The sequence below is a fragment of the Ranitomeya variabilis genome, chromosome 6, assembly GCF_051348905.1.
Source record: "Ranitomeya variabilis isolate aRanVar5 chromosome 6, aRanVar5.hap1, whole genome shotgun sequence".
NCBI lineage: Eukaryota > Metazoa > Chordata > Amphibia > Anura > Dendrobatidae > Ranitomeya > Ranitomeya variabilis.
The window spans coordinates 268,600,963-268,628,310 of record NC_135237.1 but is presented as its reverse complement, the minus strand read 5'-3'; the positions used below and the strand labels follow the sequence as shown (position 1 = coordinate 268,628,310).

The following is a 27,348-nucleotide window of genomic DNA, read 5'->3' as shown; positions in this document are numbered from 1 at the left end:
AACCCCAATAACAGAGGAGGGACTGTTGGGACTGTGCGGACAGCACTTCTGGACGGCAACTGGCGGTGTTGGAGCCCAGGGACAGGTGGAGGAGGAGGAGGTAGGAGGAGGTAGGAGGGATTGCCACACACACAGCAGGGGAACAGCTGACGTTACTGAACCCCAATAACAGAGGAGGGACTGTTGGGACTGTGCGGACAGCACTTCTGGACGGCAACTGGCGGTGTTGGAGCCCAGGGACAGGTGGAGGAGGAGGAGGTAGGAGGAGGTAGGAGGGATTGCCACACACACAGCAGGGGAACAGCTGACGTTACTGAACCCCAATAACAGAGGAGGGACTGTTGGGACTGTGCGGACAGCACTTCTGGACGGCAACTGGCGGTGTTGGAGCCCAGGGACAGGTGGAGGAGGAGGAGGTAGGAGGAGGTAGGAGGGATTGCCACACACACAGCAGGGGAACAGCTGACGTTACTGAACCCCAATAACAGAGGAGGGACTGTTGACTGTGCGTACAGCACTTCTGGACGGCAACTGGCGGTGTTGGAGCCCAGGGACAGGTGGAGGAGGAGGAGGTAGGAGGAGGTAGGAGGGATTGCCACACACACAGCAGGGGAACAGCTGACGTTACTGAACCCCAATAACAGAGGAGGGACTGTTGGGACTGTGCGGACAGCACTTCTGGACGGCAACTGGCGGTGTTGGAGCCCAGGGACAGGTGGAGGAGGAGGAGGTAGGAGGAGGTAGGAGGGATTGCCACACACACAGCAGGGGAACAGCTGACATTACTGAACCCCAATAACAGAGGAGGGACTGTTGACTGTGCGTACAGCACTTCTGGACGGCAACTGGCGGTGTTGGAGCCCAGGGACAGGTGGAGGAGGAGGAGGTAGGAGGAGGTAGGAGGGATTGCCACACACACAGCAGGGGAACAGCTGACGTTACTGAACCCCAATAACAGAGGAGGGACTGTTGGGATTGTGCGGACAGCACTTCTGGACGGCAACTGGCGGTGTTGGAGCCCAGGGACAGGTGGAGGAGGAGGAGGTAGGAGGAGGTAGGAGGGATTGCCACACACACAGCAGGGGAACAGCTGACGTTACTGAACCCCAATAACAGAGGAGGGACTGTTGACTCTGCGTACAGCACTTCTGGACGGCAACTGGCGGTGTTGGAGCCCAGGGACAGGTGGAGGAGGAGGAGGTAGGAGGAGGTAGGAGGGATTGCCACACACACAGCAGGGGAACAGCTGACGTTACTGAACCCCAATAACAGAGGAGGGACTGTTGGGACTGTGCAGACAGCACTTCTGGACGGCAACTGGCGGTGTTGGAGCCCAGGGACAGGTGGAGGAGGAGGAGGTAGGAGGAGGTAGGAGGGATTGCCACACACACAGCAGGGGAACAGCTGACGTTACTGAACCCCAATAACAGAGGATGGACTGTTGGGACTGTGCGGACAGCACTTCTGGACGGCAACTGGCGGTGTTGGAGCCCAGGGACAGGTGGAGGAGGAGGAGGTAGGAGGAGGTAGGAGGGATTGCCACACACACAGCAGGGGAACAGCTGACGTTACTGAACCCCAATAACAGAGGAGGGACTGTTGGGACTGTGCGGACAGCACTTCTGGACGGCAACTGGCGGTGTTGGAGCCCAGGGACAGGTGGAGGAGGAGGAGGTAGGAGGAGGTAGGAGGGATTGCCACACACACAGCAGGGGAACAGCTGACGTTACTGAACCCCAATAACAGAGGAGGGACTGTTGACTGTGCGTACAGCACTTCTGGACGGCAACTGGCGGTGTTGGAGCCCAGGGACAGGTGGAGGAGGAGGAGGTAGGAGGAGGTAGGAGGGATTGCCACACACACAGCAGGGGAACAGCTGACGTTACTGAACCCCAATAACAGAGGAGGGACTGTTGACTGTGCGTACAGCACTTCTGGACGGCAACTGGCGGTGTTGGAGCCCAGGGACAGGTGGAGGAGGAGGAGGTAGGAGGAGGTAGGAGGGATTGCCACACACACAGCAGGGGAACAGCTGACGTTACTGAACCCCAATAACAGAGGAGGGACTGTTGGGACTGTGCGTACAGCACTTCTGGACGGCAACTGGCGGTGTTGGAGCCCAGGGACAGGTGGAGGAGGAGGAGGTAGGAGGAGGTAGGAGGAGGTAGGAGGGATTGCCAAACACACAGCAGGGGAACAGCTGACGTTACTGAACCCCAATAACAGAGGAGGGACTGTTGGGACTGTGCGGACAGCACTTCTGGACGGCAACTGGCGGTGTTGGAGCCCAGGGACAGGTGGAGGAGGAGGAGGTAGGAGGAGGTAGGAGGGATTGCCACACACACAGCAGGGGAACAGCTGACGTTACTGAACCCCAATAACAGAGGAGGGACTGTTGGGACTGTGCGGACAGCACTTCTGGACGGCAACTGGCGGTGTTGGAGCCCAGGGACAGGTGGAAAAGCAGAGGAACACAATGTAGGCCGAAGCCTGAGAAAGTCGAAAGGGAACCTTTAACCCCCCCCCAAGGCGTTTGTAGCTGAAAGAGCCAGCTTGTGCAGCACAAAAGATGCAAAAGGAAAAGGTGGCTCTTTTCATCATGCTCCTTGCAAACACAGAACTAAACACTTATAAAATGTGTCCCCTGAAACCGTGAAACCGTCCCGGAGGTGGGACTTTCCTTCGTAATATGACGCAGCACAGCCGTCATTCCTCCCCCCCGGGCGCCGCGCCCCGGCTCCTCAGCGTAGTTTGATTCCATCCCGGAGCCTGCGCTGTTATGTTATCCCTTGGCCAGGCACACTTAGCGCTGCCCATCTTCTGACATCATTTGGTGTCAGGCTGGCTGCGCCTGTGCGGCCGCACTGGCCGAGAGCCCGCCTCGCAGTGTCGTCTAATGTAATCCCACCGCGGGCCTGGGATCCGTGGCCATGCGCAGTGCATATCCTCGCCTCTCACTCCCCTCCCTACGGCTTCTTCAGACTGTGCGGTGTCACGGCCGTGGCATGCTATTAGGGACCAGCTGACACCGAACAGTCTGAAGAAGCCATAGGGAGATGAGTGAGAGGTGGAGGTTCAGATATGCACTGCGCATGTCCATGGATCCCAGGCCCCCAGTGGGATTAAATCAGAAGACACTGCGAGGCGGGTTCTCGGCCAGCGCGGCCGCACAGGCGCAGCCATCCTGACACCAAATGATGCCAGAAGACGGGCAGCGCTAAGTGTGCCTGGCCACGGGATAACATAACAGCGCAGGCTCCGGGACGGAATCAAACAACGCTGAGGAGCAGGGGCGCGGCGCCGGGGGGGGGAGGAATGACGGCTGTGCTGCGTCATATTACGAAGGAAAGTCCCACCTCCGGGACGGTTTTACGGTATCAGTGGACACATTTTATAAGTGTTAAGTTCTGCGTGTGCAAGGAGCTAAACCAAAATAGCTACCTTTTCCTTGTGCAGCATTACTGCTGCACAAGGAGGCTCTTTCAGTAACAAACGCCTTAGGGGGAGGGACAGATTCCCTTACATTTCAGTTGTTGTGTCAGCGTGGCGGTCGCATGACACATTGCCGGCTACACAGCTGGGGATCAGCTGACGTTACTGAAACCCAATAACACTGGGTCGTATGTTTTGACTGTGCAGACGGCACTTCTGAGCCTCAACTGGCGGTGTTGGAGCCCAGGAATTTAAGTTCAGGTGGTAGAAAGATGAACACAACAGGAGACCTGGATAACGTATACAGTGACCTAATTATTTAATCAGGAGGAGGAGTGGCAAATTCCTGCGAGATCCAGGCCTTGTTCATTTTCAGGAAAGTAAGCCGGTCAACGTTATCGGAGGATAGTCGCATGCGACGGTCAGTTAGTACACCACCTGCAGCACTAAAGACATGTTCCGATAATACACTGGCCGCAGGGCAAGACAGCACCTCCAATGCATACTGGCTTAGCTCTGGCCATGTATCCAGCTTTGAGACCCAAAACTTGAAAGGGGAAGAGCCGTCTGGGAGTACAGCAAGAGGGCAAGACATGTAGTCTGTCACCATCTGACGGAACCGTTGCCTCCTGCTGACTGGAGCCGTCTGTGATGGTGTAGACTTTTGTGGGGGGCACAGAAAACTGTGCCACAGTTGGGCCATACTGGTCTTGCCTTGGGCAGAGGCACTGCTTCTGCTCCCTCTTTGTGCAGAGCCTCCACCACTGCCTGGACGCACTGAGCTGCTTTGGAATGCACTAGCAGCACTTCTCTCAGTTGGAATGGAGAAGATGATGGAATTGACCAGTGTGTCTTGGTACTCCCGCATTTTTCGCTCCCGGTTCAACGGTGTGATGAGGCTTTCTACGTTGTCCCGGTAGCGAGGATCGAGGAGGGTGAACACCCAATAATCAGACATGTTGAGAATGTGGGCGATGCGGCGGTCGTTTCTCAGGCACTGCAGCATGTAATCCACCATGTGCTGCAGACTGCCAACTGCCCAAGAAACGCTGTCCCCTGCTGGAGGCGTGATATCTGCCCGCTCGTCATCACCCCACCCTCGCTGTACACACTGAGTACTGGACAATTCGGTAACTCCCTCCTCTGGACGGATGTCTTCCTCCTCCATTGACTCCTCCTCATCCTCCTCACAAACTGTCCCCTGCCTACGCGTTTGCGAGGAACCACGTGGCGCTGACTGTCCAGAAGATGATGGAAATGGTGAATCCTCATCCTCCACCTCTTCCACAACATCATCCCTTAGCGCTTGCAGTGATTTTTCAAGCAGGCAGATAAGGGGGACAGTCATGCTGACTAGTGCATCATCTGCACTCGCCATCCGCGTGGAATAATCAAAGGGACGCAAAACCTGGCAGACGTCATTCATAGTGGCCCACTCTGTGGTTGTGAAGTCTGTACGGCGCTGAGTGCGACTTCTTTGCGCCTGAAGCAGCTGGTACTCCATTACAGCTTGCTGCTGCTCACACAACCGCTCCAACATATGTAACGTGGAATTCCACCTGGTAGGTAGGTCACATATGATGCGATGTTCCGGCAGGCGGTGTCGGCGCTGCAGAGCCGCAATGCGTGCTTTTGCCGTGCTGGAACGCCGCAAGTGAGCACACTCTAGGCGGACCTTGTGCAGCAGTGCATCAAGATCCGGATAGTCCCTCAAAAAGCTCTGCACGACCAAATTGAGCACATGTGCCAGACATGGGATGTGAGTGAGGTTGCCGAGGCCCAGAGCTGCCACCAGATTTCGGCCATTATCACACACTACCATGCCTGGCTGGAGATTCGCTGGCACAAACCACACATCGCTCTCCTGCTTGATGGCATTCCAGAGCTCCTGCGCTGTGTGGCTACGATTCCCCAAAAAAATTAATTTCAAGACGGCCTGTTGACGTTTGGCCACGGCTGTGCTCATGTCGGTCGTAACAGGTACACGTTCATCACGGGTCCATGTGGAGGTGGACTGTGACGGCTCCTGCAGCGATGATTCTGAGGAACTGGTGTAAGAGGAGGAGTCAATGCGTACAGAATGGATTCCTGCAATCCTTGGAGTGGGCAGGACACGTCCTGCGCCACTCGCACGGTCTGTACCCGGCTCAACGACATTAACCCAATGGGCAGTGAGGGAAAGGTATCGCCCCTGTCCATGTTGACTGGTCCACGCATCGGTGGTGAGGTGGACCTTGCTACTGACGGCGTTCAGTAGCGCGTGTTTTATGTGTCCCTCCACATGCTTGTGCAGGGCAGGGACGGCTTGCCTGCTGAAGTAAAAGCGGCTAGGCACATTGTACTGTGGGACTGCCAATGACATCAAGTCACGGAAGCTGTCAGTCTCCACCAGCCTGAATGACAGCATTTCCAGTGACAGAAGTTTGGCAATGCCTGCAGTCAGAGCCTGTGCTCGTGGGTGGTTTGACGAGAAAGGCCGCCTTTTCTCCCATGCCTGTACTACCGATGGCTGTAGACTGGGCTGGGAGTGTGTGGATGACTGGGAAAGTGGTGCTGCGGGTGGAATTACAGCGGGTCTCTGGACAACAGGGCCAGAGGTTCTTCCACGGCGATCCTGGGAGGAAGCCGAACCAGCTGCGTGTGAGCTAGAGGAAGAGGCAACACGAGCTGAAGAGGTGGTAGCTGCCGCTGTTGGTTGGCCTAGCTCTTCAGTGTGTTTTTCTAACTCCGCCGGGTGCCTGTTGCGCACATGTTTCCACATGTTGGAGGTATTGAGGTTGCTGACATTTCGACCTCTTTTGACTTTTTGATGACACACCTTGCATCTGACATAGCAAATGTCATCTGCAACTGTGTCAAAAAAGGACCAGGCACTGCAAGTCTTGGGAGCGCCCTTTTTGGCTTTTGGAAGAGACATGCTCCTAACGGGTGCCAAAGCGGAGGCTGCAGGATCCGCAGTCTTCCCCCTCCCTCTCCCTCTTTGGGCCGTACGGGGAATCTCTTCCTCAGAGCTGCTCCCACCACCTTCCTGTCCCTCACGCCAAGATGGGTCAAGGACCTCATCATCTACACTACCCTCTGCCCCCAACTGCTCCTCCTGGGTAGTCTCAGCAGCAGAGCACGCACCAGTAAGTGGCACCTGAGTGTCATCATCAGCTGATGCGGCCTGCGATGTGGTGACCGGAGCCACTGGCCCACCCGCCTCTTCAGAGGAAGAGAGAAAAAGCTGTTGGGCATCACTGCACCCTGCCTCTTCTTCCATTTCTCCAATGCTGCTTGGCTGGCCCCCTGTTTCCAAGCCAAGAGATTCAGAGAACAGAAGTAGAGACGGCTCCTGTCCTGGGCTCTCTGTCTGCCTGGGCAATTTGGCAGGTGGTGAAGAGACAGATGGCTGCTCTCCAGTGCTCTGTGTCTGAGAGGATGTGGCACTAATTGAAGTTGATGCATTAGCTGCCATCCATCCGACAACGGCTTCAATTTGGTCTTCACGCAGCAGCGGTGTACGGCGCTCTGACACAAAGCTGCGCATGAACGACTGTTGCCTGGTGAAAGTGGGTGCTGATGAGTCACCGGTGCCCGCAGCAGGCACAGAATCCCCACGTCCCCTCCCTGCTCCGCGCCCACGCCCACGTGCCTTACTCACTGCCTTCTTCATCTTGGTTGACTGATAAAGATAAGCAGAAAAGTACTAACGGCTTTGTGTGCTTATTCCTGAGCAACTCCTCCTAACAGGTATAAGAAACACTAATTTTCTAAAGTGTGGACTAGACTTTAATATGAGCTAATGTGGCCTACACAAATGTAAAGTGGTGTAACTGGTGTGTTTGGTGAACTTTATTATTTATTTATTTTTTGGGGGCTGAACTGACAACGGATAGAGCTGCAGTCACACGGAGACCGTGCAGACAGACGTAAACGGCGCTGCAAGGCCCAAAAACCCTCCTCTACGTTATCCTATGTAGTGTTTTTCCACAAGTTAGCTGGAGACGGGTGGAAAGACACTAATAGGATTTTTTTGAAAAAATGTGCAGCAGCCTGCACTACTTAAAACTAAATGAAAATTGATTTGGCGGTATGACGCAGTGAACAACCCTGAGCTGGAGACAACCAGGCTATGGCTGCTCACAGACTACAGGGCGAGCTGCAGTCACACGGAGACCGTGCAGACAGCCGTAAACGGCGCTGCAAGGCCCAAAAACCCTCCTCTACGTTATCCTATGTAGTGTTTTTCCACAAATTAGCTGGAGACGGGTGGAAAGACACTAATAGGAATTTTTGGAAAAAATGTGCAGCAGCCTGCACTACTTAAAACTAAATGAAAATTGATTTGGCGGTATGACGCAGTGAACAACCCTGAGCTGGAGACAACCAGGCTATGGCTGCTCACAGACTACAGGGCGAACTGCAGTCACACGGAGACCGTGCAGACAGCCGTAAACGGCGCTGCAAGGCCCAAAAACCCTCCTCTACGTTATCCTATGTAGTGTTTTTCCACAAATTAGCTGGAGACGGGTGGAAAGACACTAATAGGATTTTTTTGAATAAATTAGCATCAGACTACACTACTTGGAAAAAAAAAAAAAAGAACAGTATGAGGCAATGAACCACCCTCCCTGAACTGAATACAACCAGCTATGGATGGCCTATGTGGCTGCACTCAGACTAGAGAGTGGGCTGCACTCACACACACACACACACACACACACAGACCTTGCAGATCGCTGTGAAAACAGCGCTACAAGGCAAAAGCAAGGTGAATAGTAGGCGAACACAGCGGTTGCTAAATTAGCCTTTGGAAAGCACAAAGAAGCAAATCGCTATCTCTAAACTGTCCCTCAGTCAGCAAACAGCGTCCTGTCACTAACTGAATTCACAGCAGAGTGATCGCAAAATGGCGCCAGCGACTTTTAAACTGCATCATGACATCATTTCAGCAGCCAATCACAGCCTTGCCAGTAGTTTCATGCCCTCCATGCTAAACAGGATGTGCCCACACTTGGAATCATTCTCATTGGCTGAATTTCTGCATTTTGAATCTTGGAACTTCCGATTCCGGTATCCGATACCCGATACTTGCGGTATCGGAATGCTCAACACTACTTACAAAAGGGTTGTGCATGGCTTTATAATTAACTTAATGTTTTTCTCTAGGATTCAAGAAAAGGAAACTGCAGTGGTTTGCCCTGTTATCGATGGAATTGATTGGTATACATTTGAGTATTTGGGCCATGCTAAAGATCCGCAGATTGGAGGTTTTAACTGGCTTCTCCAATTTACTTGGTTTATAATTCCAAAAAGAGAGCAACAACACAGACATTCTCCTATTGATGTTATCAGGTCTGGCTATTTTAATAAATATTAAATATAATAATAATAATAATCTTTATTTATATATCGCCAACATATTCCGCAGCGCTTTACAGTTTAAGATATAAACGTACCCAGGGTGGTAGCTGTAGGCGAGTGTCATGAGTCCGACACCCGGCATGTTACAGAAATCAGGGGCCTTTTTCCAGTGTGTGTGTCTGTAGCTGCTGTGACTGTGGACATATCCTGACTCCCTTGGTCCGCTGCGCTTACCGTGGCTGTGATTTTTTGCGACCAATGCATGGGAGATCACAACAATGCATAAAAACAAATTCAACTTTACTGTCCGTTTCATTTATCAGCAAAGCACAGCAGGAGATGCAGACATCTTTCTTTGGGTTACAGTAAAGCAGCATGTCTTCAACCAACATTTTCAGTGGCACAGTTGGTGAAACTTCTCACTAGCAGAGATAGGGACCTTTAAGCTTCCTAGACAGCTATGACTCTTCAGCTGATCCTTCATATTTTCTCTCTCTTCAGCCCATTTTCAGGAACCACATAAACAAGGTGCCTGTGGCTAACTCCTTTACTGTATGTGCCCACAACCTTGCTAACTTGTCTCTTCTCGAACCCACAGCTCTAAAAACTTTAAACACCAAAAAACCCTGCATAGGAATCTATCTATATAATCGTCTAAGGGGTACTTCCATCTGTTTGTCTGTCTTTCTGTTTGTCTGTAACGGAAATCCCGCGTCGCTGATTGATCGCGGCCAGCAGGCCGCGACCAATCAGTGACAGGCTTAGTCCGGCCGCGAATTGGTTCCTCCCTACTCTCCTCAAGTCAGTGCCCCCTCCCTACTCCTCTTCAGTCAGTGCCAGTGTGTCGCCCCATCCCGGACCAACTTTTTACTATTGATGCTGCCTATGCAGCAGGGTTGTGTTATATACTGCGTGGCCTGTATTATATACTGCGTGGGCTGTGTTATATACTACGTGGGCTGTGTTATATACTACATGGGCTGTGCTATATACTATGTGGGCTGTGTTATATACTGCATGGGCTGTTATATACTGCATGGCCTTTGTTATATACTACGTGGGCTGTGCTATATATTACATGGGCTGTGTTATATACTGCCTGTCTGCTATATACTATGTGGGCAGTGTTATATACTGCGTGGCCTGTGTTATATACTACATGGGTAGTGTTACATACTGCATGGGCTGTGTTATATACTAAGTGGCCTGTGTTATACACTGCATGGGCTGTGCTATATACTATGTGGCTGCTATATACTATGTGGCTGCTATATACTACATGGTTGTGCTATATACTACGTGTCTGTCTGTGTTACGTGGACTGTGCTATATACTATATGGCTGCTATATACTATGTGGCGGCTATACACTATGTGGCTGCTATATACTATGTGGCTGCTATATACTATGTGGCTGCTAAATACTACGTGGCTGTGCTATATACTATGTGGTTGTGCTATATACTACGTGGCTGTGCTATATACTAAATGACTGTCTGTGTTATATACTACGTGGCTGTGTTATATACTACGTGTCTGTGTTATATATTACGTGTCTGTGCTATATACTACGTGGCTGTGCTAAGCGCGACGTACATACATACATATGTATTCTAGAATACCCGATGCATTAGAATCGGGCCACCATCTAGTACAGTATAAGCACAAACTCAATGATCAATATTATACACAAACCCCAACAAGCTTAGATAAAGCACCAGGGGACAAGAGAGTATTTTAGGCTGCAAAATATTTTATTATAGACGCATATTAATATATACAAAGTTTTGAACAGAATATTCAAGCCGAAGCAGGTAAAGGTGGATCCTGTAAGCAATCATTACAATTCCATACTGCTAGCATCAATAGTCACATTGATCCCATAGAGAGAAAAAAAATAATTAAATAAAATGTGTATCAAAACAACTTTCAACAACCCGTATATTCTCTAAGGACAATTTTAGTAACCCTTTATCAACTTGTTCATATGTACGGAAGAAAATTACAGAGACCAGAATCTCAGGTCATATGCTGATTAAGAAGCAGCAGCACATGTGCTCTTCAGTAAGGTGCTAGTGCTAAGGTGCCGATAATGCAGCTGCCATCGTGATCACAGTCATATAGACAAAGTACAAAGTGGGAATGGAGAAGAGAACTTACATAAGAGAGAAACAACCATCTTCCACACAAATGGGCTCTGTAATATATAGCTTGAAAAATTGTGGCTGCACAATTAGGGTATGTTTCCACGTTCAGGAAACGCTGCGTTTTTGACGCTGCGTTTTTCTGCAGCGTCAAAAACGCAGCGTCCAGATGTTACAGCATAGTGGATGGGATTTCATGAAATCCCGACTCCACTATGCGTTAAAAAACGCATGCGTTTTTGCCGCGAAAACGCATGCGCGGTGCGTTTTTTCAAAACGCAGCATGTTGCTACATTGAGCAAAACACGCAGGCACACCGCAGGTGACCTGCCAGTGACCTCAGGTGCAGTTTTGGTCAGGATTTTACTTGCATAAAATCCTGACCAAAGCCTGAAGCAAAACTGAACGTGGACACATACCCTTACAAGTATGTTTAACTCTGCATTATTTCAGAGGAAACATGGTTTAAAGATTAATCTGGGAACCATATGGAGAGACCTAACTAGTCCAACAACACCCCCATCAGGCATCCCCAGCCTTGGTGCAGGTGATTGACAGGTCTCTCCTTATGTATACATGAAAGAGACCTGTCAAATCCCCGCAGCACTGTGTGTGTGTGGTCCGAGCTGGACTAGTCTCGTCTCTAACGATGGTCCCTGGTCAGATCTGTAAATGTTTCAGCATTTCAGAGAAAACCATATCTGGCTTCAAGTTCATTGGTGTAAGTCAGAGCGTGTCAGAGCATGGTAGCTGGCTGCCATCCTGAAGGCAGGCTCTGATTCATGCTGTCATGGTATGGGCAACACATGACTCACCTGACAGATTCCCCATTAAGTAGATAACTGTGTTCTCTGCTCTCTGGTTATCCTCTACAAAGAGGGTGGTTTAATCTGCTCATCTGTCCCCTTTTTTTACACCACTGACAGCTGGGTAATAGAAATGCTAATTTCTATGCAAATTTAAAACATTTATCTATTATGAATGTGGCACCCCTAGGGGTATTTGCCACAAAAATAGTTATTGACACTAACTACAAATACTAGAATAGCAAGACTGCACTACCATCTCCGGCCAGAAGGGGGAGCTCCAGAGACTCCCCTTGATGTATTCTGGTCTGAGAGAGGGACTGGCAGTTGGGTTGGGGAGCTGAAAGTGAGAGGTCGTATAACTGAACTCCTAACAGCCCTATGACGGATTATAGGCCTGTAATACCCATAGTAGGAAAAGAGGAATAGAGAAAAAGGACATTGTGAGAACCGGGTAGCAATAACCTCTACCCAGAGACGGATACCGGATCCGTGGCTATATTCTTTATATATAATACAGCAACCGGAAGAAAGTGAGGTGATATCAGCTTCACCAGGGTGACGCAGCAACAGACACAGAGTTCAGCGGTACTCCCAGAGGGGGTAAGCCGACAAAAAGGACTCGAGTTGTCCGTCGAACCAGAGCACAGAAGAGACAGATTGGGTCCGCAGCCAGTTCACAAACAGCAGCAGGGCCATACAGAAACTGTGCATAATAAGAGGTAGAAATCCTGACAGGATCAAAGTAATTCAGAGTGCTCATACAGACTCCGGTGACAGTATTGGTTGCAAATCCCTCTTTGTTGAAGTAAACTGGTTAAACGTTTCAGCGCCTCAGCCTTTCATTTGGACAATAGCCATCGATCCAGTATCGGGATCATCACAGCTGAGAGGACCTGCTGCTGATCAAGTAAGTGTCTGTTCCTTCATGATATCCCTTACATTGTGCATCACCTGAGGCCACAGCACCGGGTCAAGCCACTAGTGACATCCCCCTCAAGAGACGGACCTCATAGATCTGGTGCTGGGTACCTCGGTCTCCCGGGCGTCACATGTAGCTCTAGAAAAAATGCACAGATTTAAAAAGATGTTTTATTTTGGATATACAGTAGTGCATTTCATGTAATAGTAAGGTACATTTTAAAAGAAAACTAGGAGCTGATTCAGCAAACAAGTTATGCCTTAGTTTTCTGGCGTAAAACTGCTTGAATTGTTGAAAAACTGTTTGAATTGTTGCAAAATTTTTGCAAAACTCATGATTGCATAAAAATGTTACAACTTTTGGCATTTTTTGCCAGTCCAAGACAACTTTTTAAAGATTTTGCAAAGCAGGCGTTGTTGAGTGCACCCAAAAAATCATCAAAATTTATGCTACAAAAACGTGGTGTAAATTACAGCATAAATATACTCCAGTCATAGACTGGAGCACATTACTTCCTGTGGCACACAACAGTTCAAAGATGCCCCAAGTTCATTAAGAGGTGCAGGTCTCCTGATGAATTTGCTGCATCTAACTCTAGCGCACACATGATTAAGACTGTTGTACAAAACGGCATTCTTGTTGAATTAGCCCCTAGGTAAGTCTAAAGGGTATGAATTAACCTACACACCCATGTGACCTGTCCTAGTGCTGTCTGTTACTTTCACTTTCAGCTTAATAACCCATACATTTTCATTGATCCAAGCACACATTAGTTTTTAAAAACGGGTTCATGTCTCCTGTCCGTTAGACTCAGACAATGGCCCATTCTCATCAGTTTTGCGGATCATGCTCAGCCATTGAACTCTATGTAGGTACATGAGAGATGGATGAAACTAGGAAGACATTCATTCTTAATTCTTCAGCGTTCCATCCTAGTTTCATCCATTCTTAATTAATACATTGTTCAAATTCGATTGATAAAAAAATCAGTCTACCTACAGTACTTCAGCGAAAAAAAGGGATAAGAAAAAAACTGTTGCAACTAGGAGGACAACTGAGAAAAAAAAACATCCGTTCCTCTCATATGATACTACTTACATGGATTTGTAAATATACTGTAGCCTTAATTGAATGATACAAGTTTGAGGTACAATTCACATTGTATGTATATTCAATGTCCTATTTCAGAGAAACCCACTGTTTTCTTAATACGTAAATGAACTGTTAAGATCAATGGACCAGACACTGATGTCCCTGAGAATCTGCCTCCAGAGCTTATTTTAAAACAAACCTGTGTTCATGATTTTGCTAATTAAACTACAGACATTGTCAGGTTGGCACCATTATACTGATTAAAATGTTACCTGGGTTGATGAACTCTGCCTTGTGGTCTAAAATTAGTTTGGAGTTTTCAGTTAATGGGATTCTGGTGCTTCGGGAATGCCTGTGGGGGGGGGGAAGGGTCTTAATTTCGTGCTCTGGCCTCATTTTAATCCTTATGGGTTTAAATGACAGGTCACTGAACCTTCAGTGACCTGCCTCCTATTTTAAATACTGCACTTGTGCAGTTTATATTGTAGTCTTCAAGAAAAAAAAAAGAACTCCAGCAAAATGGCACAGTAGCATCTATCACTTGCCAATAGATGCTCCACCGCCAGCGCCATTTTTCTGGAGCCGAATTTTTTTTTCTTCAACAAAATGGCGCCGGCAACAGTGCATGCTTAGTGGCATCTATTGACAGTCGATGAACTCAATCTGTGCAAGTGGTGCCCACTAGTGGGGTGGAGATTGTCAGATCAAGATTATTGTTTACAGGTAGATGCTACCGCACATATAAACCACAAAATAAACTTTGCAAGTGCAGTATTTAACCCCTTAGTGACAGAGCCAATTTGGATCTTAATGACCAGGTCAATTTTTACAATTCTGACCACTGTCACTTTATGAGTTTATAACTCTGGAATGCTTTAACAGATCCAGCTGATTCTGAGAATCTTTTTTCGTGACATATTGTACTTCATGTTAGTGGTAAAATTTCTTTGATCGGACTTGCATTTATTTATGAAAAAAACGGAAATATGGAGCAAATTTTTAAAATTTCACAATTTTTTTAATTTTAATTTTTTTGCCTTTAAATCAGAGAGATACTGTATGTCACACAAAATAGTTAATAAATAACCTTTACCCCATGTCTACTTTAAATTAGCACAATTTTGGAAACAATTTTTTTTTTGTTAGGAAGTTATAAGGGTTAAAAGTTGACTAGCGATTTCTCATTTTTACAACACCATTTTTTTAAGTCACTTTGAGGGGTGTACATGACATAAAAACTCACAGGAACTGAAGCAATGTGCAAGGAAAAAATGAACATTTAACTTTTTTTCAGAACCATTTTTTTATTTTCACAAATGTAAAAAGAGAAAATGACCCTCAATATGCAATTTCTCCTGAATACACTGATACCCAATTTGTGGTGGTAAACCCCTGTTTGGGCGCACGGCAGAGCTCGGAAGGGAAGGAGCGCTGTTTGACTTTTTCAATGCAGAATTTGCTGGAAATGAGATGGGACGCCATGTCGTGTTTGGAGAGCCCCTGATGTGCCTAAACACTGGAAACCCCCCACAAGTGACACCATTTTGGAAACTAGACCCCCTAAGGAACATATCTAGATGTGTGATTAGCACTTTGAACCCCAAAATGATTCACAGAGGTTTATAATGTAGAGCCGTGAAAATAAAAATCATATTTTTTCCACAAAAATGATCTTTTTGCCCCCAAATTTTTCTATTTTACCAAGGGTAACAGGAGAAATTAGACCTCCAAAGTTGCTGTGCAATTTGTCCTGAATACGCCGATACCTCATATATGGGGGTAAACCACTGTTTGGGCGCGCGGCAGAGCTTGGAAGGGAAGGAGCGCCTTTTTGACTTTTTCGATGCAGAATTGGCTGGAAATGAGATCGGACGCCATGTCGCGTTTGGAGAGCCCCTGATGTGCCTAAATACTGGAAACCTTCACACAAGTGACACCATTTTGGAAACTAGACCACTCAAGGAACTTATCTACATGTGTGTTGAGCACTTTGAATCCCCAATTGTTTCACTAAAGTTTATAATGTAGAGCCGTGAAAATAAAAAAATCATTTTTTCCACAGAAATGATCTTTTAGCCAGCAATTTTTTATTTTCCCAAGGGTATCTGGAGAAATTGGACTGCAAAAGTTGTTGTGCATTTTGTTCTGAGTACGCTGATACCCCATATTTAGGGGGGAACAACCATTTGGATGCATGGCAGAGCTCGGAAGAGAAGGAGCGCAGTTTTGGAATGCAGACTATAATGGAATGGTCTGTGGGTGTCACGTTTTGTTTGAAGAGCCCCTGATGTACCTAAACAGTAGAAACCCCCCACAAGTGACCCCATTTTGGAAACTAAACCCATAAGGAACTTATCTAGATATGTTTTGAGAACTTTGAATCCCCAAGTGTTTCACTAAAGTTTATAACGCAGAGCCGTGAAAATAAAAAATCTTTTTTTTTCCACAAAAATGATTTCTTAGCCCCCAATTTTGTTTTCACAAGGGAAACAGGAGAAATTGGACCCAAAAGTTGTTGTTCAATTTGTTTTGAGTACGCTGATACCCCATGTGTAGGGGTAAACCACTGTTTTGGCGCATGGCAGAGCTTGGAAGGGAAAGAGCACTGTTTTACTTTTTAAATGCAGAATCAGCTGGAATTGAGATCGGATGCCATGTCGCATTTGGAGAGCCCCTGATGTGCCTAAACAGTGGAAACCCCCCAATTCTAACTCCAACCCTAACCCCAACACACCCCTAACACTAATACCAACCTTAACCATAACCTTAACAACACCCCTAACCCGAACACACCCGTAACCCTAACCCTAATCCCAACCCTAACCACACCCCTAACCCCAACACACCCCTAACTTCAACACACCTCTATCCCTAATCCCAACCCAAACTATAACCCTAACCACACCCCTAACCATGACACAACCCTAACCCTAATCCCAACCCTATCTCTAATCCCAACCGTAAACATAATCCCAACCCTAACCCTAATCCAATCCCTAATCCTAACTTTAGCCCCAACTCAAACCCTAACTTTAGCCCCAACCCTGTCCCTTCTCCCTCTTACAGACATAGCCTCCCTTCATGACACAGATACTGCTGCCACTTTTTATAACACCACAATAACAGCAACACTCGATTTGGCCGCCCCCCTCATGCATAGCAAAACTCGTACACTCAACAGGCAGCCCTGGCTGACCAGCCTGACCAAAGAACTGAGATGGGCCTCCGGGATCGCTGAGCAGAGATGGAAGCGATCCCGCTTTGCCGACTACTTCACTGCATACAAGCAGTCCCTCGCCTGCTTCAAGTCCATGCTCACTGCCTCAAAACAAACTTCTCATCTCTCATATCCTCCCTGTCTCACATCCCTAAACAGCTTTTCAACACTTTCAATTCTCGACTCCATCACCCCACACCTCCTCCCTCCTCTCTCATTTCTTCTGAAGACTTTGCCTCTTTCTTTAAACAGAAGATCGATACGATCAGAGAAAGGTTCGGCCCACAGCGCCCAATGCCCCTCTTAGCTGCTCAACCCTGTTCCCCTAAAACCAGCTTCTCCATCATGACAGAAGATCAGCTCTCTGCCCTCCTGTCAAGATCACACCTCACCACTTGCACGCTTGACCCGCTACCATCCCACCTCATCCCTAACCTTGCCACGGTCTTCATCCCAACCCTGACGCACCTCTTCAACCTCTCACTCACAACAGGTGTCTTCCCCTCCTCCTTCAAGCATGCTAAGATCACACCCATCCTCAAAAATCCCTCCATCGACCCATCCTCTATGTCTAGCTATCGCCCGATATCTCTTCTCCCTTACGCCTCCAAATTACTGGAACAACACGTCCATCTTTAACTGTCCTCCCACCTCTCCTTCTGCTCCCTCTTTGACTGGTTACAGTCTGGCTTCCGACCCCATCACTCAACTGAAACTGCCCTAAATAAAGTTACCAATGACCTACTAACTGCCAAGAGCAAGCGACATTACTGTCATCCCTCTCCTAGACCTGTCTTCTGCCTTTGACACTGTGGACAACTCCCACTTCTGCTACAGATCCTCTCATCTCTTGGCATCATAGACTTGGCCCTATCCTGGATCTCGTCATATCTGACAGACCAAACATTCAGTGTCTCCCTCCCCCACACCACCTCCTCAATTTGCCCCTTGTCTGTCGGTGTTCCTCAAGGCTCTGTCCTAGGACCCCTACTCTTCTCCATCTACACCTTCGGCCTGGGACAGCTCATAGAATCCCACGGTATGCAGTACCATCTCTATGCCGATGACACGCAGATCTACTTATCCGGACCTGACCTCACCTCATAACTTACCAAAATCCCACACTGTCTGTCAGCTATCTCGTCCTTCTTTTCTACTTCGTTCTAAAACTGAATATGGACAAAACAGAATTAATCATCTCTCCCCATCTCACGCTACCCCTCCACCAGACCTATCCATCAATGTTGAAGGCTGTTCACTTTCCCCAGTCCAACACACCCGGTGCCTCGGGGTGATCCTTGACTCTGCCCTCTCTTTCAAGCCACATATCCAAGCCCTTGCCTCCTCCTGCCATCTCAAACTCAAAACTATTTCCCAGATCCGCATATTTCTTGATCGTGACACCACAAAAACACTAGTGCATGCTCTTATCATCTCCCGCCTTGACTACTGCAACCTTCTACTCTCTAGCCTCCCCTCTAGCACTCTGGCACCACTCCAATCCATCCTGCACTCTGCTGCCCGACTAATCTACCTGTCTCCCCACTATTCCCCAGCCTCTCCATTATGCCAAGCACTTCACTGGCTTCCTATCACCCAGAGACTCCAGTTCAAAACCCTTACAATGACATACAAAGCCATCCACAACCTGTCTCCTCCATACATCTGTGACATGGTCTCCCAGTACTTACCTACACGCAACATCCGATCCTCTCAAGATCTCCTTCTCTACTCCCCTCTCATCTCTTCTTCCCATAACCACATCCAAGACTTCTCCTGTGCTTCCTCCATACTCTGGAACTCTCTACCCCAACACATCAGACTCTCGCCTACCATAGAAACCTTCAAAAAGAACCCGAAGACTCACCTCTTCCGACAAGCCTGCAGTGATCCTCAACCTACTGAACCGCCGCACAACCAGCTCTACCCTCTCCTAGTGTATCCCCACCCATCCCCAGCTGATTGTGAGCCCTCACAGGCAGGGTCCTCCCTCCTTATGTACCTGTGTGCCTTGTTTTTTGCTCATGTTTAATGTATTTGTCTATATTTGTCCCCTTTTTACATGTAAAGCGCCATGGAATAAATGGCGCTATAAAAATGTATAATAATAATAACTCTAACCCTAACTTTAGCCTCAACCCTAACCTTAACTTTAACCCTAACCCTAATTTTAGCCCTAACCCTAACCCTAATGGGAAAATGGAAATACATTTTTTTTTTCCTAAACTAAGGGGGTGATGAAGGGGGTTTGATTTACTATTTATAGCAGGTTTTATAGCAAGTTTTTATGTTTGGGAGCTGTCACACACTAAAAGATGCTTCTTATTGAAAAAAATAGTTTTTACATCACCACATTTTGAGAGCTATAATTTATCCATATTTTGGCCCAATGATTTATGTGATGTCTTGTTTTTTTGCGGGACGAGTTGATGGTTTTATTGGTACCATTTTCGGGCACATTACATTTTTTGATCGCTTTTTAGTCTGATTTTTGGGAAGCAGAATGAACAAAAAAACAGCAATTCAGGAATTGTTTTTTTTATAATTTTTTTAATACCGTTCCGCGTGTGGTAAAATTGATAAGGCAGATTTATTCTTCGGGTCAGTACGATTACAGTGAAACCTCATTTATATCTTTTTTTCATGTTTTGGCGCTTTTACATAACAAAAACTATTTTATAGAAAAAATAGTTATTTTTGCATCGCTTTATTCTGAGAGCTATAACTTTTTTATTTTTCTGCTGATGGAGCTGTATTGCAGCTTGTTTTTTGCGGGACAAGATGACATTTTACATCCGTCTTTTTGATCGCGTTTTATTGCACTTTTTGTTCAGCAGTATGATGATAAAGCATTGTTTTTTGCCTCGTTTTTTATTTATTTTTTTACGGTGTTCACTGAAGGGGTTAACCGGTGGGATAGTTTTATAGAGTGGGTCATTACAGATGCGGCGATACTAAATATGTGTACTTTTATTGTTTTTTTTATTTACATAAATAAATAGATGTATTGGAAAAATATATATATTTTTTTCTTTATTTGGGGATTTTTTTTTTAAAAAAATATATTTTTACACATTCTAATTTTTTTTTTAACTTTATAACATTGTCCCAGGTTGGGTCATTACTATATAAAGTCAGATCGCTGATCTGACACTTTGCATAGCACTGTGTCAGATCAGCGATCTGACAAGCAGTGTAGGAGGCTTGCCGGCGCCTGCTCTCAGCAGGCGCTGACGAGCCACCTCACTGAAGGACCCCGCGGCCATTTTGGAGCCGGGGTCTCCATGAAGGCCACCGGAACAACGCGATCATATCGCGTTGTTCCTGTGGGAGAGCGCAGGGAGCCCCCTCCCTGCGCGATTGTTCTCTATGCTGCTGTCACTACTGACAGTGGCATCAGAGTGCTAGCACCGATCGTGGGCATTGCAGCTGGGTGTCAGATGTCACCCGCACGCGATCGCTCCGCGCTCACCGTGAGACCACACGATCGTGCCGCCGTACTAGTACTGCGGTTTGCGGGAACGCAGTTCCCGCAGAGCAGTACCAGTACGGCACATGTCGGGAAGGGGTTAAACAACAACCACAAGAAGGATTTCTTCAACCCAGGTAACATTTCAATCATTGTAATAGCATTAGTCTGACAATGCCTGTAGTTTACTTAGCAAAATCCTGATGACAGGTTTGCTTTAAATGAAAAGGGAACGTTAGCAGTATGAGATATTTAGATCATGAGGGACATGTAGATCAGGAGTATGGTCTGTCAATCATTACATGTCTTTCACTGGTAATGCCCTTTTTCATTTAAAAAAATCCCTGGAGGCAGATTATCTGTTTCTAGTCCATAGATCGTCACAATTAATTTACATATTAATTGAAATGTAGACTACAATAGAATAAAATATCTAATCGCAGAAATCAAGAAATCATTATATTCAGCTTTCTATGACAATATAGATGGCTTAGGAAGTTTGATCTTACTGACAGATGCCTTTTAAGGACCTGTTCTAATTTGGCCTTAATGTCCACACATTTCTTTTTTCATTTTTGCATTTCAGGAAAAACTATTTTCAGGATTGTAGGTACTTGAGGCCTTGTTTTTTAGTGGGAAAGTTGTATGTCAGTGACACCATTTTGGAGTACTTACAACCAGGGTCGGCGTTAGGGTCAGGCAGACCAGGCAGTCGCCTAACGTTCCCACATAGCCACTATGGTGCCCCTGAGTAAGAGGGGCCTGGTGCCACCCCCCCCCCGCATCGCACATTCAACTTATCGGCATCATAGATGCCGACAGAGTTGAAAGCAGTGACGGAGGAGAGAGTGTCATATGACGCTCCCTCTCCCATCACTCCCCCTCTGCCTTTGACTCAGCATGTGCCAGTAGTGGAGCTGGTGAGAGGCTGAGATGCTCTGCAGAAGCCAGAGCTGCAGGGGGACAAGGAGGAAAGGTAAGTATTGTTTGTTTTTGTTTGTGTGTGTATGTGTGTCTGCTTCACGATGTGTGTGGGGGACTTGTTGTGAACTCTGTTTTTGGGCTCCCTCTTGTGGTCACAACTGGTACTGTGTGAGTGCTGTCTTTGGGCTCCCTCTGGTGGTTCTTTGTGTCATTCTGCAGGTCTGAGGCAGGATCAGCTGTCTCGTTATCTCTTAGCTGGTTTCCTATTTAGTTCACCTGGACTCTGTTGTTGCCTGCTGTCAATGTCTTCAGTGCTATTTTGGAGCTCTCCTGCAATCCTTCGTTATCAGTCTCTTCAAGAGAAGCTAAGTTTTGCTTGGTTCATTTTTTGACCATCAGTGGTCACATGTTTCTTGGTTTATTTTTGTCCAGCTTGCTAATATGTGATTTCCTTGCTTGCTGGTAGCTCTAGGGGGCTGAGTTTCTCCCCTCACACCGTTAGTTGGTGTGGGGGTTCTTTTATTCTCAGCGTGGATATTTTGCATAGGGTTTTTTACTGACCGCACAGTTCCCTATCTGTCTTCTGCTATCTAGTATTAGCGGGCCTCATTTGCTTAATCTGTTTTCATTTCTACATTTGTGTTTTCCCCTTACCTCACCGTTATTATTTGTTGGGGGCTTCCTATATCTTTGGGGTGATTTCTCTTGAGGCAAGTGAGGTCTTACTTTCCCTCCAGGAGTAGATAGTTTCTCAGGCTGCGTCGAGACGTCCAGGATTTTAGGCATGTTCACCGGCTTCCTTTAGTGTGTTGGTTAGGATCAGATTTGCGGTCAGTCCAGTTACCACCTCCCTAGAGCTCGTGTCTATGTTCATAAACTTAGCTAGTCCGTTTTGTGATCCTCAGCCACTAGGATCATAACAGTACAGCAGGCCAACAAAAGTGTTTAATGCATTGCAGAAGTGGGATAAGAGAAGCCCTGAGTACAATTTTTTTTTTTCTCTCTATCTTTGCTGCAGTCTGTCCAGCTTCTCTCATCCCCTTAATCTCTGGGTGGTTTTGTGTTCAGCTGCAGACATGGATATTCAGAGTCTGACTTCTAGTGTGGATCATCTTACTGCAAGGGTGCAAAGCATTCAGAATTTTGTTGTTCATAGCCCTATGTCAGAGCCAAAAATACCTATTCCTGAGTTGTTTTCTGGAGATAGATCTAGGTTTCTGAATTTTAAGAATAATTGTAAATTATTTCTATCTTTGAGACCTTGTTCCTCTGGTGATTCCGCTCAGCAAGTTAAAATTGCTATCTTCTTGTTACGTGGCGACCCTCAAGATTGGGCCTTCTCTCTGGTGCCAGGAGATCCTGCATTGCTGTATGTGGATGCGTTTTTTTCTGGCGCTTGGACTGCTTTATGAGGAACCTAATCTTGAGAACCAGGCAGAAAAGGCCTTGCTGGCTCTTTGTCAGGGCCAGGATGAAGCTGAGGTGTATTGTCAAAAATTTCGGAAATGGTCGGTGCTTACTCAATGGAATGAGTGTGCCCTGGCTGCAAATTTCAGAGAAGGTCTTTCTGAAGCCATTAAGAATGTTATGGTGGGGTTCCCCACTCCTGCAAGTCTGAATGACTCAATGGCTTTGGCCATTCAGATTGATCGGCGTTTGCGGGAGCGCAAATCTGCGCACCATCTGGCGGTGTTTTCTGAACAGAGACCTGAGTCTATGCAATGTGACCGAGTTCTGACCAGAATTGAGCGGCAAAATCATAGACGTCAAAATGGGTTGTGCTTTTACTGTGGTGATTCAACTCATGTTATCTCAGCATGCTCTAAGCGCGTTAAAAAAATCCTGTCACCATTGGTACTATACAGCCTAAATTCATTTTGTCTGTTACTTTAATTTGTTCTTTGTCATCCTACTCGGTTATGGCTTTTGTGGATTCAGGTGCTGCTCTGAATCTGATGGATTTGTCGTTTGCCAGGCGCTGTGGTTTTGTCCTGGAGCCTTTGGAATTCCCTATTCCACTCAGGGGAATTGATGCTACACCATTGGCTGAGAATAAGCCTCAATATTGGACTCAAGGGACCATGTGCATGACTCCTGTACATCAGGAGGTGATTCGCTTTCTTGTGCTTCATAATTTGCATGATGTTGTCGTGTTGGGTCTGCCATGGCTGCAGGCCCATAATCCAGTTCTGGATTGGAAAGCTATGTCTGTGTCAAGTTGGGGTTGCCAGGGGATTCATGGCGATGCTCCTTTGGTATCAATTGCTTCTTCCACTCCTTCTGAGGTCCCTGAGTTTTTGTCAGACTACCAGGATGTATTTGATGAGCCCAGATCCGGTGCCCTGCCTCCTCACAGGGATTGTGATTGTGCTATAAATTTGATTCCTGGTAGTAAGTTCCCTAAAGGACGACTTTTTAATTTGTCTGTACCAGAACATGCCGCAATGCGGAGCTATATAAAGGAGTCTTTAGAGAAGGGACATTTTCGCCCGTCCTCCTCTCCTCTTGGTGCAGGATTCTTTTTTGTGGCCAAGAAGGATGGTTCTCTGAGACCTTGTATAGATTATCTTCTTCTAAATAAAATCAGGGTCAAATTTCAGTATCCTTTGCCATTGTTGTCTGATCTGTTTGCTCGGATTAAGGGGTCCAGTTGGTTCACCAAGATAGATCTTCGTGGTGCGTATAACCTTGTGCGCATTAAGCAGGGGGATGAATGGAAAACAGCATTTAATACGCCCGAAGGCCATTTTGAGTACTTGGTGATGCCTTTTGGACTCTCTAATGCTCCTTCTGTGTTCCAGTCCTTCATGCATGACATCTTCTGAGAATATCTGGATAAATTTATGATTGTGTATCTGGATGACATTTTGGTCTTTTCTGAGGACTGGGAGTCCCATGTGAAGCAGGTCAGGATGGTATTTCAGGTCCTGGCTAATGCCTTATTTGTGAAGGGCTCTAAATGTCTCTTCGGAGTACAGAAGGTTTCCTTTTTGGGTTTTCCCCTTACCTCACCGTTATTATTTGTTGGAGGCTTCCTATATCTTTGGGGTGATTTCTCTTGAGGCAAGTGAGGTCTTACTTTCCCTCCAGGAGTAGATAGTTTCTCAGGCTGCGTCGAGACGTCCAGGATTTTAGGCACGTTCACCGGCTTCCTTTAGTGTGTTGGTTAGGATCAGATTTGCGGTCAGTCCAGTTACCACCTCCCTAGAGCTCGTGTCTATGTTCATAAACTTAGCTAGTCCGTTTTGTGATCCTCAGCCACTAGGATCATAACAGGGACTGCACTATACTGTGTTGTGTGTGTCTACTGCACTATACTGTTTGTGGGGAGACTGCACTATACTGTGTGGGGAGCTCCATTAGACTGTGTGTGGGGGCTGCACTATGCTGTGTATGTGGGGGGCTGCATTATACTGTGTGTGGCGGCTGCCCTATACTGTGTGTGTGGGTACTGCACTATACTCTGTGTGTGTGTGTGTGGTGGGCTGCATTATACAGTTTGTCTGTGTGGGGCTGCATTATACTTTAAAAGGTCTGCAGTAAACTCTGGAGGCTGCTTTAATCTCTGGGGCTGCATTATACTCTGAGGGGGCTGCATTATATTCTGAGGAGGCTGCATTATACTCTTAGAGGGGCTGCATTATGCTCTATGATGGGACTACATTATACTCTATGAGGGGGCTGCATTATACTCTGAGGGGGCTGCATTATACTCTGAGGGGGCTGCATTATACTATGAGTGGGGCTGAATTATACTCTATCAAGGACCATGGGGAGTGCATTTTACTATATGTACTATATGGGACCTGCATTATACTGTATAGAGGACTATCTGTACCAATCATTCTTCCTCAGCCGGAGTAAGAGTATGTGCACACGGGCGTACTTGTGCAGCATCCAGAAGTTACAGCATAGTGGATGGGATTTGAAGAAATCCCATGCCCCCAATGCGTGCACAGATGCCGGCAGATCACCCGGGGAGACGGACATGTGGTGCGTCTCTCCAGACCGCAGCATGTCTATTTATCTTGCGGAGATGTGAGTCTCCGCAAGATATATTTCTCCATTACAATGTATTGGGCGCTTTGAATCCGCACAGTTCAATGATCACATGCGGATTTACCTGCGTTCGATAGACAGCAGAGCTTTGGATGCAGAGGACTTGTGCTGCGTCCAAAGCGCTGCCAATTACTGAACATGTGCACATACCCTAAAGAGGCTGGGAAGCAAGCGTCAAACGATTTCAATATTGTTAATCACGCTCGTTTAACGGCCTGAACTTAGCGCTTGTAAATACAACAAAAAAGTTTCCGTGTGATGGTGCAATATGTGACCATTTGTGTTTATTAACACACTCACACTAAACTACATACATATATTAAAAAAATCCACATATTTAAACATTTTTTTTATGGGAGTGCTTCTTTAAAGAGAACCTGTCAGCTGAATTTTGTATGGTAAAATAAAGACATGGCTGTAATGACACTGTAACCAGGGCCGGCTCCAGGTTTTCCTGGGTCCCGGGCGAAAGAGCCTCAGTGGGCTCCTTTAGCACATACCACAATTCATGATGCACAGATACAGCAGAGAAATATAGGGATAGTACAATGCCAAAGATTCCACTTCTTACATTACATGAGTGATATCAATAGCTCAGAAACTGGACAGTATAGTTCTCCATACAGTATTATAGGCACCACATAGTGCTCCATACAGTATAATAAGCCCCATATATTGCTCCATGCAGAATAATGAGCCCCATATATTGCTCCATACAGTATTATGGGCATCACATAGTGCTCCATACAGAATAATGAGCCCGATATATTGCTCTATACAGAATAATGGACCCCATATAATGCTCCAAACAGAATAATGAGCCCCATATATTGCACCATAAAGTATAATAAGACCCTTGTAATACTCCATACAGTATATGATGGGTCCCATATATTGCCCCATACAGAATGGGCCCCATATAATGCTCCATACAGAATAGGCCCCATAAAATGCTACATACAGTATATGATGGGCACCATATAATGTTCCAGTATGTGATGAGCCCCATATATTGCTTCAAACAGAATGGGTCCCGTATAAAGTTCCATATATAATTGGCTCCATAACATGTTCCATATGTAATTGGCCACATAAGATGCTCCATATGTAATTAGCCCCATATACTGCTCCACATGTAACTGGCCCAATGTACTGCTCCATAAATAATTGGCCCCATATACTGCTCCATATGTAATTGGCCCCATTTACTACTCCATATGTAATTGGTCCCATTAGATGTTCCATATGTAATTGGCCCCATATGCTGCTCCAAACATTAAACAAAATTAATACTCACCTCTCCTCGATGGCCGCTGCTCTGCTCTGGACTCCTCAGCATTGGCGCCTTCCAGGTCCCTGCACTGTGACTGCTCAGGCACAGGGTACACAGACATGATGTCATCGTTCTCCCTGACCTGAACATCACAGTCAGAAGATGCGGAAGATGCCGCAGCGGAGGACCTGGAAGATGTAAGTATTGCAAGTGCCGGGGCCCGAAGCAGGCGGGGGGCCCACTTGTGGGCACCGGCACTGGCACAGGCATCGGGCCCCCATAGCATGCCAGGGTCCCTGACGGTGAGTGGACCCCTGCCTGCTCAGGCCCCGCACTTGCCCAGGTGCTGACGCCATCCCTGACTGTAACATAGATTAAATTGATACTGTTGCAGAAGAAATCATCTTTATGGTCTTTCTTTAATCACCATCTGATGTTTTGTGCTAATTCGATTTTGGTGCACAGGTGCCAGACTGTGCACTGGGTCCTGGATCTTCTCCCCGTCTGTGATTCCACGGCCCATCCGCCGCCTTCGGTCTTTGAATGATCTACCTCCTTTGTTTGAAATCTCAGCAGTGACCTGTCATTCACAGACTGGAGGCAGCGGAGGGGGCAGGGAATCACAGACAGGAAAAAGACTCAGTGCACAGACCGGCCCCTGTGCA

General features: G+C 47.0%; 1 long non-coding RNA gene and 1 pseudogene across 1 annotated transcript in view; one reads left to right on the top strand and one right to left on the bottom strand.

The window, feature by feature from the left end:
- Nucleotides 1–27,348, bottom strand: part of LOC143782298 (uncharacterized) — a 906,302-nt gene that overhangs the window by 148,350 nt on the left and 730,604 nt on the right. The gene's annotated exons all lie outside the window — the stretch shown is intronic.
- LOC143782103 (polypeptide N-acetylgalactosaminyltransferase 12-like) overlaps nt 1–27,348 on the top strand; it is a 268,248-nt pseudogene that overhangs the window by 28,329 nt on the left and 212,571 nt on the right.